A 5,503-nucleotide genomic window follows, 5' to 3' on the forward strand; every position below is an offset into this window, starting at 1 on the left:
TCAACGTGACTGAGAAGACACATGACCTGGTAGTAGACCAGTGTCAACATGACTGAGAAGACACATGACCTGGTAGTAGACCAGTGTCAACGTGACTGAGAAGACACATGACCTGGTAGTAGACCAGTGTCAACATGACTGAGAAGACACATGACCTGGTAGTAGACCAGTGTCAACATGACTGAGAAGACACATGACCTGGTAGTAGACCAGTGTCAACGTGACTGAGAAGACACATGACCTGGTAGTAGACCAGTGTCAACATGACTGAGAAGACACATGACCTGGTAGTAGACCAGTGTCAACGTGACTGAGAAGACACATGACCTGGTAGTAGACCAGTGTCAACGTGACTGAGAAGATACATGACCTGGTAGTAGACCAGTGTCAACAACACTGAGAAGACACATGACCTGGTAGTAGACCAGTGTCAACATGACTGAGAAGACACATGACCTGGTAGTAGACCAGTGTCAACGTGACTGAGAAGACACATGACCTGGTAGTAGACCAGTGTCAACGTGACTGAGAAGACACATGACCTGGTAGTAGACCAGTGTCAACGTGACTGAGAAGACACATGACCTGGTAGTAGACCAGTGTCAACGTGACTGAGAAGACACATGACCTGGTAGTAGACCAGTGTCAACATGACTGAGAAGACACATGACCTGGTAGTAGACCAGTGTCAACGTGACTGAGAAGACACATGACCTGGTAGTAGACCAGTGTCAACGTGACTGAGAAGACACATGACCTGGTAGTAGACCAGTGTCAACGTGACATGACTGAGAGAGACACATGACCTGGTAGTAGACCAGTGTCAACGTGACTGAGAAGACACATGACCTGGTAGTAGACCAGTGTCAACGTGACTGAGAAGACACATGACCTGGTAGTAGACCAGTGTCAACGTGACTGAGAAGACACATGACCTGGTAGTAGACCAGTGTCAACGTGACTGAGAAGAGACATGACCTGGTAGTAGACCAGTGTCAACATGACTGACTGAGAAGACACATGACCTGGTAGTAGACCAGTGTCAACGTGACTGAGAAGACACATGACCTGGTAGTAGACCAGTGTCAACGTGACTGAGAAGACACATGACCTGGTAGTAGACCAGTGTCAACGTGACTGAGAAGACACATGACCTGGTAGTAGACCAGTGTCAACATGACTGAGAAGACACATGACCTGGTAGTAGACCAGTGTCAACGACTGACACATGACCTGAAGACACATGACCTGGTAGTAGACCAGTGTCAACGTGACTGAGAAGACACATGACCTGGTAGTAGACCAGTGTCAACATGACTGAGAAGACACATGACCTGGTAGTAGACCAGTGTCAACATGACTGAGAAGACACATGACCTGGTAGTAGACCAGTGTCAACATGACTGAGAAGACACATGACCTGGTAGTAGACCAGTGTCAACATGACTGAGAAGACACATGACCTGGTAGTAGACCAGTGTCAACGTGTAGACCAGTGTCTGAAGAGACACATGACCTGGTAGTAGACCAGTGTCAACGTGACTGAGAAGACACATGACCTGGTAGTAGACCAGTGTCAACGTGACTGAGAAGACACATGACCTGGTAGTAGACCAGTGTCAACGTGACTGAGAAGACACATGACCTGGTAGTAGACCAGTGTCAACGTGACTGAGAAGACACATGACCTGGTAGTAGACCAGTGTCAACGTGACACATGACCTGAGTAGACCAGACACATGACCTGGTAGTAGACCAGTGTCAACGTGACTGAGAAGACACATGACCTGGTAGTAGACCAGTGTCAACATGACTGAGAAGACACATGACCTGGTAGTAGACCAGTGTCAACGTGACTGAGAAGACACATGACCTGGTAGTAGACCAGTGTCAACATGACTGAGAAGACACATGACCTGGTAGTAGACCAGTGTCAACGTGACTGAGAAGACACATGACCTGGTAGTAGACCAGTGTCAACGTGACTGAGAAGACACATGACCTGGTAGTAGACCAGTGTCAACGTGACTGAGAAGAGACATGACCTGGTAGTAGACCAGTGTCAACATGACTGAGAAGACACATGACCTGGTAGTAGACCAGTGTCAACGTGACTGAGAAGACACATGACCTGGTAGTAGACCAGTGTCAACGACTGAGAAGACACATGACCTGGTAGTAGACCAGTGTCAACGTGACTGAGAAGACACAAGACCTGGTAGTAGACCAGTGTCAACGTGACTGAGAAGACACATGACCTGGTAGTAGACCAGTGTCAACATGACTGAGAAGACACATGACCTGGTAGTAGACCAGTGTCAACATGACTGAGAAGACACATGACCTGGTAGTAGACCAGTGTCAGACGTGACTGAGAAGACACATGACCTGGTAGTAGACCAGTGTCAACGTGACTGAGAAGACACATGACCTGGTAGTAGACCAGTGTCAACGTGACTGAGAAGACACATGACCTGGTAGTAGACCAGTGTCAACGTGACTGAGAAGACACATGACCTGGTAGTAGACCAGTGTCAACATGACTGAGAAGACACATGACCTGGTATGAAAGACAAAACAAAACAAGATTGGAAATATTATCGTCATTACTTTGCACTTTTCACTGGCTGTCCCTCAGGTCGTGACATGAGGACACATTTAGGCTTTTCACCTAATAAATATTTGATTTTTTCTATTTTATACTTTCAAATTCTTTGTATTGAATTATACTTTTGGGAAAGAAATATTCTCCTAAGTCTGAGTATTTGTCACAGTGTAATGAATTTCCTCCTCTTCTTCCGAAGAGGAGAGACCTGGTAGTAGACCAGTGTCAACATGACTGAAAGACACATCAGAGGACCAATGTCAACGCTGGCGTGGTAAGTGTCCATGGTTCTTTTTAATACGTTAAGGTACACATGAACAACTGACTACAAAAAAACAATAAATGTGAAAACTCAAAACAGTCCTATCTGGTGCAATCACAGAGACAGAAATAATCACCCACCAACACACAGTGAAACCCAGGCTACCTAAGTATGATTCTCAATCAGAGACAACTAATGACACCTGCCTCTGATTGAGAACCATACTAAGCTGAAACATAGAAATTCCCAAAACCTAGAAAAACAAACATAGACTGCCCACCCAACTCACGCCCTGACCATACTAACTAAATACAAAACACAGGAAATAAAGGTCAGAACGTGACACACAGTGTAACAGGAAATGCAGCTCCGTCTCTACCTCTCCCCTGGAGCAGAGTGAGCACTATCTCTCTCTCTCTCTCTCTCTCTCTCTCTCTCTCTCTCTCTCTCTCTCTCTCTCTCTCTCTCTCGTCTGAGTCTTTGTCCCAGTCTCTCTGTCCCCCCCCCAATACGCTCGTCTAAGTGTCCATGGTTCTTTTTAATACTCTCTCATGAACAACTGACTACAAAAAAACAATAAATGTGAAAACTCAAAACAGTCCTCTCTGGTGCAATCACAGAGACAGAATCTCTCTCTCTCTCTCTCTCTGTCTCTCCCTCCCCTCTCTCTGGAAATAAAGGTCAGAACGTGAGCACAGTGTCTCTCTCTCTCTCTCTCTCTCTCTCTCTCTCTCTCTCTCTCTCTCTCTCTCTCTCTCTCTCTCTCTCTCTCTCTCTGTCTCTCTCGCTCTCTGTCCCATCTCTCTCTCTCTCTCTCTCTCTCTCTCTCTCTCTCTCTTTCTCTCTTTCTTTCTCTCTTTCTTTCTCTCTCTCTGTCTCTCTCTCTCTTTGTCTCTCTCTCGCTTTGTCTGGAGCAGAGTGAGCACTATCTCTCTCTCTCTCTCTCTCTCTCTCTCTTTTTATCTCTCTCTGTCTCTGTCTCGCTTTCTCTTTCTCTCTTTCTCTCTCTTTCTCTATTCAGACCATGAATCTTCTCAGCATATGGTAGGTTGCTTTCAGGCAGAGGTGGGTTCATGCTTCATGCTTCATGGTGGCACTCTCCCGCTGGGGTGGAATGTTTAGAGTGAATCAACATCTGTTATTTTTCTACCTCCTCTCAGGGCCGTGAGGCAGCTGTCCATCATGCACACAAGGGGTCAAGGGTCATAGTGACCTTTGGTATGTTTCAACACATGAAGGTCGACAAGGTCAATGTAACCTCTCCTCTGCAGTGTTCATTTTGTCAGCTATTTTACATTTCCTCTTAGTGTTTTGACTTAAAAGAGCTTTTAGTCTTAGTCACATTTCAGTCATTTCATCCTTCTTAGTTTTAGTTATTATCAGTCGACTAAAACTCTGGACAATTTCAGTCTAGGTTTAGTCAGAGTCATTTTTGTCAATTCCTTTTCTATTAAATAATTCATATTGAGGCCTCTAACTTCCATCATGTGTACATTCAGCTTCTTCCAACTAGTCTCACTAATATATATTATTCTGTAGTTTAGCTGGCCGTGATTAACCAAAGGCTACTACCAAGCCTTGGCTACAGGTTAAACCATTCTTCCAACTAGTCTCACTAATATATATTATCCTGTAGCTTACCTGGCCGTGATTAACCAAAGGCTACTACCAAGCCTTGGCTACAGGTTAAACCATTCTTCCAACTAGTCTCACTAATATATATTATTCTGTAGTTTAGCTGGTCGTGATTAACCAAAGGCTACTACCAAGCCTTGGCTACAGGTTAAACCATTCTTCCAACTAGTCTCACTAAGGGTAGCCTAGTGGTTAGAGTGTAGAGGTGGCAGGGTAGCCTAGTGGTTAGAGTGTAGAGGTGGCAGGGTAGCCTAGTGGTTAGAGTGTAGAGGTGGCAGGGTAGCCTAGTGGTTAGAGTGTAGAGGTGGCAGGGTAGCCTAGTGGTTAGAGTGTAGAGGTGGCAGGGTAGCCTAGTGGTTAGAGTGTAGAGGTGGCAGGATAGCCTAGTGGTTAGAGTGTAGATGTGGCAGGGTAGCCTAGTGGTTAGAGTGTAGAGGTGGCAGGTAGCCTAGTGATTAGAGTGTAGAGGTGGCAGGGTGGCCTAGTGGTTAGAGTGTAGAGGTGGCAGGGTAGCCTAGTGGTTAGAGTGTAGAGGTGGCAGGGTAACCTAGTGGTTAGAGTGTAGAGGTGGCAGGGTAGCCTAGTAGTTAGAGTGTAGAGGTGGCAGGGTAGCCTAGTGGTTAGAGTGTAGAGGTGGCAGGGTAGCCTAGTGGTTAGAGTGTAGAGGTGGCAGGGTAGCCTAGTGGTTAGAGTGTAGAGGTGGCAGGGTAGCTTAGTGGTTAGAGCGTTGGACTAGTAACCGGAAGGTTGCAAGTTCAAACCCCCGAGCTGACAAGGTACTAATCTGTCGTTCTGCCCCTGAACAGGCAGTTAACCCACTGTTCCTAGGCCGTCATTGAAAAAATAAGAATTTGTTCTGAACTGACTTGCCTAGTTAAATAAAGGATAAATAAAAAAAAGAATAATAAAAAGGCAGAATGTGAGCTTTCCAACCTGATATTCAGCCAATAACATCAGTATTTCCAGTTGGAAACCGTGAGAGGACGGCAGACACAGATGAA

The sequence above is a fragment of the Oncorhynchus gorbuscha genome, linkage group LG06 (assembly GCF_021184085.1).
Source record: "Oncorhynchus gorbuscha isolate QuinsamMale2020 ecotype Even-year linkage group LG06, OgorEven_v1.0, whole genome shotgun sequence".
NCBI lineage: Eukaryota > Metazoa > Chordata > Actinopteri > Salmoniformes > Salmonidae > Oncorhynchus > Oncorhynchus gorbuscha.